This window comes from Prinia subflava, chromosome 5 (assembly GCF_021018805.1).
Source record: "Prinia subflava isolate CZ2003 ecotype Zambia chromosome 5, Cam_Psub_1.2, whole genome shotgun sequence".
NCBI lineage: Eukaryota > Metazoa > Chordata > Aves > Passeriformes > Cisticolidae > Prinia > Prinia subflava.
The window spans coordinates 49,050,157-49,063,865 of record NC_086251.1 but is presented as its reverse complement, the minus strand read 5'-3'; the positions used below and the strand labels follow the sequence as shown (position 1 = coordinate 49,063,865).

The 13,709-nt window shown below is 43.9% G+C and overlaps 1 protein-coding gene across 3 annotated transcripts in view; it reads left to right on the top strand.

Annotated features, from left to right (window-relative positions):
• The window catches only part of CLMN (calmin), a 75,268-nt gene that overhangs the window by 18,533 nt on the left and 43,026 nt on the right, over positions 1-13,709 (top strand). Inside the window, exon 1 of one of the 3 annotated variants that reach the window (XM_063399297.1) lies at positions 2,262-2,397. The exons of the other annotated variants lie outside the window; for them this stretch is intronic. The gene's annotated coding sequence lies outside the window, so the exon portion shown is untranslated. Of the gene's footprint in view, positions 1-2,261; positions 2,398-13,709 lie in introns of those variants that run through there. 3 annotated transcript variants of the gene reach the window in all.

The window sequence follows — 13,709 nt, the reverse complement described above, 5'->3', positions numbered from 1 at the left end:
GTAAGCCCTGCAGCTCCTGAGGTGGCAGGGCTGGCAGGGAGGAGACAGAGGTCACCCCGATTTCCTCTTGACAGGGTCAGCAGACGCTAATCCTTCTCTGCCAGGGGAAGGCTGCTCCGTTCGCTCGTGGGGAGCCCTTGGTCACGTCAGCCCATGTTTATGGACCAAACACAGTGTGAGAGCACATAAAAGAGCAGTGTTGTCAGCTGAGCACCCCCCTGCCCTATACAAACACTGCCTTGTTTAGCCAGCTTGGCTTGTCATTTTTATTTCATTTTGGTAGGGTAAACTCCTTTTCTCTTTCTTCTGTGGTGTTGGTAGACGACTGTGTCCCATCTCTTAGCTGCATGTAGTACTTGCTCGTTGTGTCTGCCTTAGAAACCTCCGGGTTTGTACATCTGCACCATCCCAGGTGAAGACTGCAAAAGGAAATTCCCCCCATCACTGCGTATTCTGAACTCAACCTGATCTGCTTACCCACATTCCTGGTTTTCTTACTGAATGCAGATTGAATATCAAGTGCTTATGCACAGGTAAAACTATTTGTTATAATTGAGTCCATCAAGTTAATGCTGAATTAACAGGACAATTAAGTGAAAAAACCCCTTGGTTATGATTGCTCATGTAGGCCCAAAGAGCATTTTGCTGTGGAAAAAGAACTACTCTACCAAATCTGATAATCTACAAAAGAATCTTGTCAGATGATTGCAGCTTTTGATTGTTGCTTCATTCCCTTGGCCTTCCCCATCCCACTAGCTCGAATTCACTAATAATATCACTAAATAATCTCTAAAAATCAGAGTGCTGATACAAGGAGCGAATTTTTGTGTGCAGAACTTACAAATAATACTCAAAACATAACTTTGTTGTAGTCACTTCAATGATTCTTAAAGGTTTTTGAAGAATCATTGAAGTGGTATTGCAAAAAAACAGCCAGTGAAAAGCCCTTCAAACACCCATTCCTGCAGGTGTGACTCTTCAAGAGCTGCCTGGCTACAGACTCCCTATCACTGCTGCCTTGGCATGGTGTGCCACCTTGGACATGTCTAAACTATGCTGAGCTTGTCTGTAAAGAGATGGGAAGTACTTCAGGGTGGAAGCTTTGTGTGTGTTTGTGTGTGTAACTATGCAGCCTGATCAAACTCTCCTTGATTTTAAGTTGTGCTAATAATTAACCCTCAGCTTGTAGTAACTATCCAGCATAATGATAACCACACTGCTGGCTCCTGTCCACAAGGTTACTGGGTATGTGCTGCACAGAATATCCCTTCCACTCTGTTTCTGAGAGCTGATGTCTATGAACATGAATGAAAGTGAAAGAGTCTAAATTAGGCACACTTGTCAGTATCTTTTTCCAAATTCTAGTACTTTATACGTACATACCAGTTCATTTGTCCTTTGACCTGTTATGTCAGACTTGAAGAGAATTCTTCCTGCAGAGACTTCATTAAAGCTCTTGTGCACACACTGTGGGCTATGTTCTCATGTTTGTGTTAGTGGTGGTGCTTTTTCACGTTAAACTGGTTTGACCATAAACTGTGTGAGATTAAGTCCACGTCTGTTTCATCTAGATTGTTTTTTCCTTCTTCTGTGTTACGTGATGGTGGGTAAGCAAAGCAGCAGTTGGGTCTCTGTTGCTAATCACCCTTTGTGTCCAATTCCTTGAAGTATGAAGGATGCAAACAGGCAGCAAGTGTGCTCATTTCTGCCAACCACTGATGCTTTGGCAGCTCGCATAGAAACTATTTACTAAGAGGTGCAGGAATTAATGTAACTTTTGTTTATACTTAAAATATAATTTGCTTTAAATTTCATCTGCTGCTTCTTGTCAGATGCTTTGCCCTAACTGCATTCCCTCAACTGATTGTCATCAAAGCTGAAATCCTGGCACGGGCGATGTGGCTGCGGATCTCCATCACCGACTCTCATCCTGGTGGCTGAAACCCAGCACTGAGAAACTTTCCACTGCAAACCAGAGGGAGCTCACACAGCCTGGGAAGGGGAGCAGAAAACACGCTCTCCCCCCTGTCCCGAGCCTGTGTGGTGACCCTGTGTGGTGACCTGTGTGGTGACCCTGCGTCTCACCCCGCAGACCAGCCATCCTGAGTCTCCCACCAAGCTGATTTACGGCCTCTCCTTAAGTGCGTGTGTGAAACTGAGCTGTAGTTAATCTCATGTTTCTAAGCAACCAGGTAATTCTCTGCAGCCAATCCCTAAAGGGAAATTCCTGTTTTCCTGCACCACTGCTCAGAGGACACCTTCTTCTTTGCCTTCTCCAGCTCCTGGGCAACAGGCAGTGGAGTCTGAGGAGGTTCACAGCTTTGCAGCATTTCTCCAGATGCTGTGGGGGAGGGTGAGGAAGCAGAAAAAGGGCACTTTGTTAATGGTCTGTAACAGGTAAGGAGGTGTTCCTTGCAAAATCAGTAGAATAGAGCGTGGAAAGTTTAAATGTTTTTTCCAGAGCTAAACTGAAAATCACAATCAAAAGTGGGGTGGTGAGGGGAAAGCTGTGCTCCAAGAAGCTTCAAGATGTCTGAATAGTATATTGCCAATCCTGTTTACAGTGAAACCTGTTTGCTGTTAAGTTTTGGTGATAGAAGTGACTGAATTCTATTCTGAGTCTGTTTGAGCCCCTCAGAGGGACTATAAGCAACTACCCTATTATAAAAGGTTCCTGAACCTCAGACCTGAGACTATAGAAATAGGAGTTACAGGAAATTGAGATGAAATGAGATCTCTGAGCTTCTCCACTGCTGGGCGAATGGATGCCAGGCTGGAGCTTCATAGTAATAATTATTATTTTTAGGGCTTTTCTTTTTTAAGTCACATGATCCTTACACAAGCAGTTACACTGCAGGAACCTCAATCTGCTCAGCTCCACCACTGAAAGGTGATGTGTGGTGAACCCAGAGATGTGCTGGAATGGTGACAGGAATTGGGCAATGGTTCCAGCCCCAGTGAGGAAGGTCAGTACCTGACCCTGGAATTAGCTCATTTGGTTGGAGCATGGTGCTGATAATGCCAAGGTCACAGACTTGATCCCTGTACAGGCCATTCACATAAGAGTTGGACTCAATGATCTGCACCCGTTCCTTCCAACTCAGAATATTTTGTGATTCTGCTCAGGGAAGCAGTGCTGGATAACTTGAGAAATGCTTCTGTTGGTTGAGGGCTGCCCGTTTGACCAAATAAAACTACTTGTTAGAGTGGGGGGAGAAAAAAACCCCTTGGAATTCAACAGTAGTCAACAGGAGGGCATCTAGTTAATAGAAATGGACATACTGTGTAGGACAGGTGCATCACTGTCTTGAGGTTTGGGTTTTTTGCCTTGCCCGGTGTTTTATAATCTGGAGCACAGCTGAGAAACTGTCCTTTTGGCCTTTGTCCTGTTTATTGACAAATATGTGCTATTGGCTACTGTTGAGAACACCAAGTCCACTTCCATTTGACCCAGATAAGATTCTGTGTCAAATGGACATTTCAGTGTGATCCAGCATTCTGTCCAGAGAAGTGCATACTAAACCACTCTGCACAAAGGTTTTATGGCTTGGGTAACCAGATGCTGGGAGCACAATTCTTTGGAACAAGTCTACAAGACTGATGCATTTAAGCCTGTAACAGGCATGTACTTCTACAGAGTGAGGTACAGAAACAGGTAAACTTTTGAAAATATAACTTCAAAGTTATATTCTTGAGGTATAACTTATGGAAGGGACACTCATGAGATGGACTTGCCTTTGGCTGAAGTGCTGACCAGGCAGGGTGCCTTGTGCCATGTACTTCATCACTTACCTTGGGGGAGCCACACCTCTGTAATGGCCAAGTAGCTTCTTCCCCAGCATCACCCTGGCCCTTCACAGGTTTGCCCAGGAAGCACAAGGTAAAGTTCACCTGGGTGTGGCCAGCCAAGGGGCTGCCCTGGCCACAGAGCCGCCTGTGCATGTGCTTGCCTCGCGTGGTGATGTGCAGGGGAACACAACCAGGGCTGCCTGGGGCTGCACAGATTTTATTTCCAGGCAGGAAACGCTGTCAGGGCAAATGATGAGGAAATCTTCCAGCACACTCATTTACACTACGTTTATCTCTTCACTTATCTCTTCTCTTCGTGGCACAGAAGAGCACACAGGACAGGGCAGTGTGGTCACAGGCTGGCCCCTGGAGTTCAGTGGAGCACTCCCACGGGCACGGCAGCTCCGGTGCCCCGGCGTGAGGTCAGGGGGTGCTGGGGAGCAGTCTGGCTGATACCTGGCAGCCTGTGCACAATGAGTCTCTTCCTCTATGGTACTTCTGTTGAAGATCTGACCATGGTTAAAGGGAGAGATTAGTGGGCAGGAAGTGCCTGAGGAGACAGAGAGATTAAAGCTGTTGTTGTAATTTTGGTTTGGGAACGCACAAGAAATATTCTAGCTGACAACCACCAGCACTGCATATGAGGTAGCTGTTTTCTGCCAGGCGTGTCTACTCTCAGCACCAACATGGGCTTTCATCTGTTTTTAAATTAATGTTAATTACAAGTTATTAATACTTTTTTAAACAGCAAAATGCAGCTGAAAGCAATTACCCCTAATTGCTAATTTGTGTATGTACACCCAAAATGGTAATCTCTTCATCTGAACACCCAGTTCTCACTGGAGTCAGTCAGTGTGGTTTTGCTTCTATTTTTTACTTCAGTTTTGGGCTGTATGATAGTCTTCCTTTTTAATGGCTTTGCTGAAAGCTACAAGATCTCTTGTCATAAGTTCTGTGATCTTCTGGAAAGCATGATCTTGTTAACTGTTAAGGAGGCCTCACTAAAGAGATGTACTTTGGTTTTGGAAGACTGCTTAAATCACAGTCACTGGTGTTGGGAATTAATCAGCTCTTGCAAGTTGTGCATAACATGCGCTTTAATTTGTGCTGGACCTTAATTTCAGCTGTGAACATCATCATCCTCTTTCAGAAGCTAAAGGCCACAAAGGTAGCTTGCGTTGGTAAATTTGTGTACAGTTCAATGCTGACCTTTCCAAACCCAGATCTCAGACGCCTTTGGACTTTAAAATTTTAATTTGGAGATACTATACCAAGGCTTCTCTTTCCATCTGCATATTTTCATCCTTGCCAATGTAGGAAAGATTCAAAGCTGCCAAATTCTGCCAGTGGGAAATGGCCTTTCTGGTACTGCAGTCACAATCTGGTGGAACAGATTGTTAGATGGGTTGGAATCTGCTGGGACCACCCTCGGCTGGACTCCAGGAGATCAAAGGGCTGACATCCAGCTGGCACCAAGTAGTGAGCAGCGTACTCTGCTGGAGTCCACGTTGCTCGACATTTCCATCAGCACAGAGTGTGCCTTCCTCAAATGTGTAAACTACACTAAATTAGGGGTGGCAACAGCAAATCAGAGAGCCTAAATCCATAATTTTCTCCAAGGACCAATCATACTGCAGTTGACATTTACTGGCTGTGGAAGGGCACTTGCCTAAGAGATGGTGCATTACTGAATACTTGCATTTGTCCGAGCACTTGCATTTGTCTGTGTTTTTATCCTAAAGTTTTATCTGAAATGTGCCTGTTTGCTCTTCCTTAGGAGACCTGAAAAAAGTTGAACATACTAAGGCAGGAAAAATGTTATTGGGTATTGACCAATCGTTAAAACAATGACTTTTCTTTGTCTAAAATAGCCCAGCTTTTAAAAAGAGCCGAAGCAGGAAATAAAAGTGATTTTTAAGCCACCTATTCTTAGTGTTACAGAACTGCCTGCCCTTTTTGGAAGATATGCAGTACTGCAAGTGCTTGGGAATTTCTTTCCAGGAGCCAAGACCTGAGCCCTGTGCCCACTGCCCTTTGGGCTGCCCTTCCACAGCCAGCAAGTGCCAACTGCAGTGTGGTCGCTCTTTGGGGAATATTCGTTGTGACTGATGCTGAAACACTTCATCCTACAGGAATGAGGGCTTCCAAGTGGAGGCAGACAGGACTCTGCCATGATCAGCCCTCAGGTGTTTTAGTTCTGTTTAGCAAGCTGAGTATTCAAAGGGACTTCGTCATCAAAAGTTGTTCTTTTATTTTTCTTTTTACATCCTTACCTCAAATGATAGATCCACCTCTTAGCCTGAGGTATAGCCATAGTACTTTTCCTGCACTAGTAAGGGTAAGAGGAATTCTGACTGTGCCACTGGCACTTCAGAGCTGTCAGGCTGTTAAGGAGGAAAGTGCAGCTGCCAGCTCTGCCATGGACCTCACACGTGTCTGTGGGCAGCAGAGCCAGCCTCCATCGTGGGGCTGTAACACAGAGATTTCTGGACTGGAGAAGCATTTGTTGCACCTCCCATCCTACCTGGGGAGGTGTGGATCATGCCATGTGTGCTCAGTCCATCCCACTGTGTCCCAGCATAGCTGGCAGCACCAAGCCCCCTTGGAGAAGCTGCCAGGGATGTCAGCTAGCAGCAACCTTTACAGCTTTGCTGAGAGCAGGGACTTTAGTAGGCTTTACCTATGGAAAATGATTTTTCAGCCATGGTCTATATTTAACTAGCTTCTGTTTGTGCAGCATTAAGTCACTGGAACAAGATGAGTTTGTTTCATTTCCACTGATACGGCATCTTGCAGCAAATGCCAGTCAAATCCCACACCCTGAGCTCAGCTCAGGCACATTTCATCCTGGAGCAGCTTGTAAAATTAAACTGAAAAGGAGGGAATCCTCCTCTGCCTGTGATGTGCCACCAGCATGGTGAAAACAGGACAGCTGTGAGAGTCCTGCAGAAGGCAGGGATGCCTGTGTGACAAACACATTCCCCAGCTGAGAGCCAGAGTGTCTCAGGATCAGTGGGTGTGCTCTGCACAGCAGACCTCTGCTGCCAGCCTGCTCTGCATATGTCCAAGGGACCTTTGACTTGTCTAAGCTCTTTCTTGTATATGAAATCTGGTTCTGCTGGATGTTGTTCTGCTCCTAGCTAAAGATTTAGTTCTGGTGAAGAATACCTGCTGCCTTTTAATTATTCATTCCTTCAGCTATGAAATAACCAAGACAGAGGATCCTTTTATGGTGAGCTGGATTTAAAAGGTAGCAGCCCCTTGTGATTCTGATATTTAATGCATGAGCAAGGACTGAATGCTGCTGTCAGGCCTCCTGAGATGGAGCATCAGCTGCTGCCTTTGGGCAGCATAATGCAGAGATGCCTGAGGGTGTTGTGTTTGTCTTGTGCTGGCCTGAAATGTTATAGCTGGAGTGACTAAGTATGCGTGTTGCTCCCCTAACCACAGCTATCACAGAGCAGCATCAGAAATGGGTTATGATTGCTCTGGTTTTCCAAATTGTTGTCTGATAAGAAAAGGAACTACCTCTATAGAGCTGCACCACTTTATCAGCTGTGAGATGGAAAGAATGAACAGGGAAGGGAAGAGTAACAGATAACCCTGTGCCAAGATTACAGCCAAGATCAAAGACTGAATGCGGAAATCAGCACCAGCAAAACAGAGAGGCAGGAATGAACAATGCAAAGCAGGCAAGGAGGAAGATAGTTATTGATCCTTATGTCTCCAACCACTTGTGCAAAACAAAGTCCTCCATTTACATCATTGGGAGTAGGGTTGGGATGAGCAGCTAACAAAATGTGTAATTTAGATGTAAATCAACACGATATGTACTTTTTTTCTGTGTCTTATCACTGGATAGGTAAAGGTAAGTATTAGGGAGAGAGAAAATGAAGAAACTCTTAAAATAAGGACTTTTCTTGTAGTGCAGACCTTGCAAATACAGAGGAGAGAATGGACAGTCAACCTGTTGACAGACATTACACATACCTGGTTTTTATCACAGTTCTAGGTTACATTTTTGAATGCTTTTAAGAATCTCAAGAATTTAAAGGTTTTGTCAGCTGTTTTTTTCATAGACACACAATCAAAATTGTAGTTCTCATTCTGAGACCTTCCAAAATGCTTGTGGAAGGTAGGAAGAGTGGGGCATGAAAACAAAATCATTTGTTTGCTTCTCTCATGTTGGTGGCATACCTCAGCAATCCTTTGCTTTAACTACCAAACTGCAACTATTTCTGAAAATGCAACCTTTGTATGCAGCCATTGGATAGCTGAATATTTTGTTAGACATACCATGATTTTCCCTCCTGTATGAGGACTCTTGCTTTGTTTATGAAGTGTCTCCAGTCTGGACAGCAGCAAAAATCTGTGTGATGTATGTGTGACTCAAGAGACTAAATAAAATGGCTCAAGGGCTGTTAAGACATACTTTAATATACAGTTTAAATAGAAATAATCCAGTGCTGCTGCCAAGACAGGCAAAGCTATAACACACCCTTTTCCCCCTTGGCTCATACAGGCACAAGTGTTTGTGTGACTGTGCAGTGAATTGGATCGAGTGACCAAGTTTAAATAAACCCTTTTGTCCATCAGGTTAACTTGAGCTGGCATCAAATCCTGCATCTGGTTTCCCATAGAATTACAGGAGGATTTAGACTGCTTCTCCCTACCCCCACACCCAGCCATTTGAGTCTGTGAGCTGATGGAGAACATTAAGCAAATCTTTGCACAAGAGCTGTCTGCATGCTCTCATTGGGTATATAAATCATGAATCCACGATAAAGGTAGGGAAAAACACATACGGGACTACACAGCACATTTAGTCATGTAGCACTAAAGGATGGAGAGGAAAGCAAATTGTCATTCTGGGTCTTTTCTGCCTGATGGGGTATTGCAGACTTGCAGCTCTGTCATGAGATACATGTTCTGTGGCCGATTAAGCCTGCTGTAGGCAGGCATTTCTCCATTCCTGCATTTCTGCTTTTGATTGCTTCCTAGGATGGAGATTTGAATCCACTACGTGGATGTTTCTAAGTTAAAGAAGTAATAATATTTTAGTTACAAGCTCTGTTTTCAAGAATAGGCTATAACAAATTACATGATTGAGTTATATTCAAATAGGACAGTCACATTAAAAGTAGCAAACAAAACTTTTTTTGCTTTTGAAGACAATGAGAGTATCCCCTTGCAAATAAGCTCTGATCCAGGCGTTCCACAGCCACCCTATTTATAGGCATAAGGGCTTTAGTTTGCTTCCAGACCCTCATGGGGAAGGAATTGAGGGCAAAATGAGACAGGCAGAATCTGCTCTTCTTGCTGTGCATTCAGGTCCCCTCAGTGGGTATAAAAGGAAGTCTGAGGCTCTCCTGGGTTGGATTGCAACTGGCTGTGCTGAAATACAAGATGAGCCACGAACAGATTTGTCATTAAGTGTTTCCCTCCTTTTGGTGGGTGCCAGGATGTGATGCACAGGCTGATAGGTGACAGCCTAACTCAGGAGGGAAGTGTGTCCTACTGCCGCAGCTCATTAAAACCAGGAGTTATTTTTGCTGTTAATAGATTATATGTTGTTACTGTACAATGAAACAATGCAGAGGTAACTGAAATCACACATGGGCTCACATTTACTTCTCTGCTGCATTTGCCAGAATGTGCAATGAAGAGTTGAAAAGTTTGACAGCTCTGCACTGCTCTGACCTGCTGGCTGCAGAACATCAGACAATAACTGATGTGATCCAAAACTTGGAGATCTGAAGTTAATATCCAACTTTTTTTACATAATAAAGCTGCTAGGTTAAGATTATATTTGGAATTTTGTATGGTGTGAGTTTAAAAAAAAATTGGTTTCAACAAGCTTTAGGATGGATTTACCGTACTGTTGAACTACAGTGTTGTTCTTTGCTTCTTATGTTATTAAGTTCTTATGTTTATTTCTGAAGATAATGAAAATGAACTAAAAGTTTTCTTTGCTGTGCAAAGGTTTTAGTAGGCAAACTCTTTGGCTAGGCAAAACAGCCTCAACCCAGCATTAAGAGTATCTTTTTGAATGATTTTCTGGGGAAATTACATAACCTACACTTGGGATCCAAGCTACAGTGGGGAATAGAGAAATTGAATGCATATGGGGAAAATGACAGTGTCTCTAATTGTGTTTCTTGTCATGAGTCTTGGAACATCAATAAATGTTTAAAAATGACATTTTTTGAAAGGGTAGGAGTGCATTTTTCTGAAAGCTTTAAGCAAGTACTTCAGCTTTTTCAGAATGCAGCATAAAAGCTAAACTGACAAAGGAACAGGAGATGATGAAAGTAATCCTATTTAAAACAATTAAATAAACACATCCAGAAAACACTGGCAGCTTACTAAAGAAATACTCAGTGAGTAATTTGAATGGTTTGCTAGGCAACAGGTACACGGCTTGGGCTCCAAACATGTAGGGGACCTGAACTCTTCAAAGAGTGCTTTTGGCCCCAGAGGTGCACCAGGATATCTGTCCTTTCCTGCGAGCAGCACCAGTCTCCTGTGGTACCTCCTTTTCCTTTTCCTGCCTCTGTGCCAGGAGAGGAGTCTCAGGTGTCTCTCTGCAGACGTGGCTGCAGGTCTTATATCCCAGTCACAGTTTAAGGATATTTTGCATGTAATAGTATTAGATTTGGGGATTTGTAGTAAAAAAGTTCATTTGATATGCAGAGAGAATGAACTAGTTTAAAAAGTCAACAGATCTAATGGATTACAGTTCAGTAAAACTCAGTACACTTTGCATTTCCAAAAAGCAATTGATAGCTCAGTGTAACTTTAATCAAAACTTACAGAAGCTTAATGGTTCAGTGAATTGAGTTGGATAGTCATCTTTGGAGCTACAAAAATATCTGAGATGCTGACATTACTCCAAAGATAAAATCTACAGACCAGTATTTACTTAATAATGTGTATAAATCCTTCCTTCTCTTTCTTCCTTCCTTTCACCCGGAATCATTTTAGCATGGAAACTGTTATTTTCCATCACACTGCAGTTGCATGGTTCTTTTGGATGTATCACACACAAACTCTGAGCTACTGATTAATCTTACTAAGGAGTTGTACCTCAGTTATACAACAGGAGTCAGTGGTCCTTTTGGAAATCCTAACAAAAAGCATTTAGTCAGCTGAGGAACACTGGGCTTATTGATGAGAGTGATGCTTTTAAAAGTGGCCTTCACAGCTGTTTCCTAATTGTTGAAAACATTTAAACTGAAAGCAGTTTAAAACATAATGATGCCTCTGTAGAGGAACCTTTCATGTCCTTGAATTATTTATAATATTGGTCTGCTGTGCTTGCTTTTCCATCTGCCTTTCATATGCATGAAGAAAAATGAAAGTGCCTGTGATTTGCACTTACATTTTTTCCTTGCTACTCAAAATGTTTCTACTGAAGGTCAAATTATCAAACCTGGAGAAGAGACAGAGATGTAGCGTGCTTATGAGGAAACACAAGAACTGCTCAAAAGCAACAGGAAGCAATTTGCATTCAAATTTGAGGAAGAAAGGTTACAGAGGGGAGGAATTTGGAGAGCCCCACAAGAGTCTGTGTGCACCTAGTGAGACACAAGACAAGCTGGTCTTGGAATTAGCTGAGGTGTTTCTGAAAGCAGCTTTTTCTCTTCTTTTCTGAAACATTATATTTTCTGGTACTTGGTATGTGTAATGGAATGAAATAATCAATTTAACAAGTAAAGAATAGAATAGGAAAGGAAAGTAACAATAACTAGAAGGGCTGTGCATCCAACAGAAACTACCTGGAAAAAGGGGCTCCTTGGCAAATAATGCTTGCATCTGGAAACAGTACAAAGCCTGAGTGCAGAGAGGACCATAGGGAAAAAAGTAATTAAAAAACTCACTAAATATTATTGTCTAATGGTAGAATGGGGGACAATGACAAACTGGTGCATCTGCAGGATTTATTTCTGCTGTTCAAAGTACATGCAGCATCAATTTTTAATGAGATAGATTGTACTTTTTGGGGTGAGAGAAGTATGCTTTTTTTTTTTTCTGACTTGACTGAAGAAGCAGAAGGAGGATGGATGGTGGGATAATCTGTGGAACATGTGACTCCATATCCCAGGAAAAATTGAAAGTCAGCCCTAGAGAAATGCCTGTAAATTGCAAAGGCAGATGAACTCTTCAGGGAAAGGATAAAATAATGCCAGCCACTAATGTGGAAAAAGCTTCCAGGCTGCAATTAAAGGAGCTCAAAGAGATTAAGAAAGACAAAAAAAGTAGCATCTTATCCAGCGTGCCTATGTTGGACAGTGGCACGCGAAGCACGGAGTAAACCCACCCTTGCAGGTTGGGAGGATTTTGGGAGGAAGGAGGGCAGCTCCCCGTGGCCCAGGCTGGCAGAGGTGCCGTGGGCAGCCCTGGTGCCTGCAGCCCTGGGGCAGGACAGTGCTCCAGCCCTGGCACTGCTCTGCTGCCGCAGCCAGGCACTGCCGCTGGGGCTGGGCCGCAGGGGCTGCGTTCAGCCAAGGGGATCGGTTCAAGAGAACAGGGGTTCAGCCAAGGGGATCGGTTCAGGAGAACAGGGGGTTCAGCCAAGGGGATTAGTTCGAGAGAACAGGGGGTTCAGCCAAGGGGATCGGTTCGAGAGAACAGGGGGTTCAGCCAAGGGGATCGGTTCAAGAGAACAGGGGGTTCAGCCAAGGGGATCGGTTCAAGAGAACAGGGGGTTCAGCCAAGGGGATCGGTTGGACAGAACAGGGGGTTCAGCCAAGGGGATCGGTTGGACAGAACCGGGTTAGCTGTGAGCGCCGCTGCGGCTTTGAGAGGAGCTGGCAGCAGGGCGCAGATCTGGGCCGGCGATGTGGGACGCCGGCAGGAGCCGTGGGCAGCACGAGGACGGGCACCTGCGAACGGTGCCCAGAGGACATGAAGGTTTGAACTGGGCCTCACTGGGCCTGTAGCTGCCTAACGAGGGAGGAACTCCCTTGTTTCTCTAAAGCAGGGCAAAAATGATCCCTCTAGAGTAGAGGGCAAAATGATCCCTCTAGTGTAGAGGGCAAAAAATATCCATTTCCATGGACTGATATGTCTGATACCACTCATACCACCAACTCCGCTCAGGGCAGAGGGTTTCACTGGAATGAGCATTCAGCCAGAATGAGCATACTGCTCTGCAGAGCTAGCTAGAACACCTGTGAACTTCTTCATTACAGACAACGCAGACAGTGTAACCTAGTTTCAGGGACATTTTTGCACAATTTCAAGCAAGAACTGTGTGCTTAAAGGTAAAGCATGAGTTGGTGTTTCCAAACTTATGGCAATAATTCAGGTGTGCCATAAATGGCCATCAACTTCTCATTGATCAGTGTTGCAGCTTGGGAAACTATAAACTTTTTAAAGAAAGGTCTTCTCCAAGATTGGATTGCTGACAGCATTCCTTAATGCAAAACAATTCTACCTTCTCACCTCTGTATCTGAAATGAATACAAAATCTCCAAGCCATAAGATGATGAGTGTGTCCAGACCAGTGCAGATCATCTGAGGTTTAACTTCTGCAGTGTGAGAAATTTCTGCCCAGGAGCTGCAAGGGGTGGCAGATAGACGGAAGGAAATGTGTCCTTGAGGGTGCAGCACAGGTGGCTTTGTGGGAAAAGTGCTTGGATATGCACCTTGTGCATAGGTCATGAGTAGTCGCTTGTGGACTGAGCTGCTTCCTCGGTAAGAACACAGAGTCCTTTTTGATAACTGTGACATTCTCTTTTGCTCCAGGCACAACTCCTGAAAAAATACCAGTTGAAAAACACCTTTTTTTTTTCCCTCTCAAGAAAGAACAGAGACAGCAATGAGGTGCTTTGAATTGAAAGAACATTCTCATATATCACCATACCCACAGAATTTATCAGAGTCAAATTCTTTGCTTAAAATTCTTTCTTCTTGTC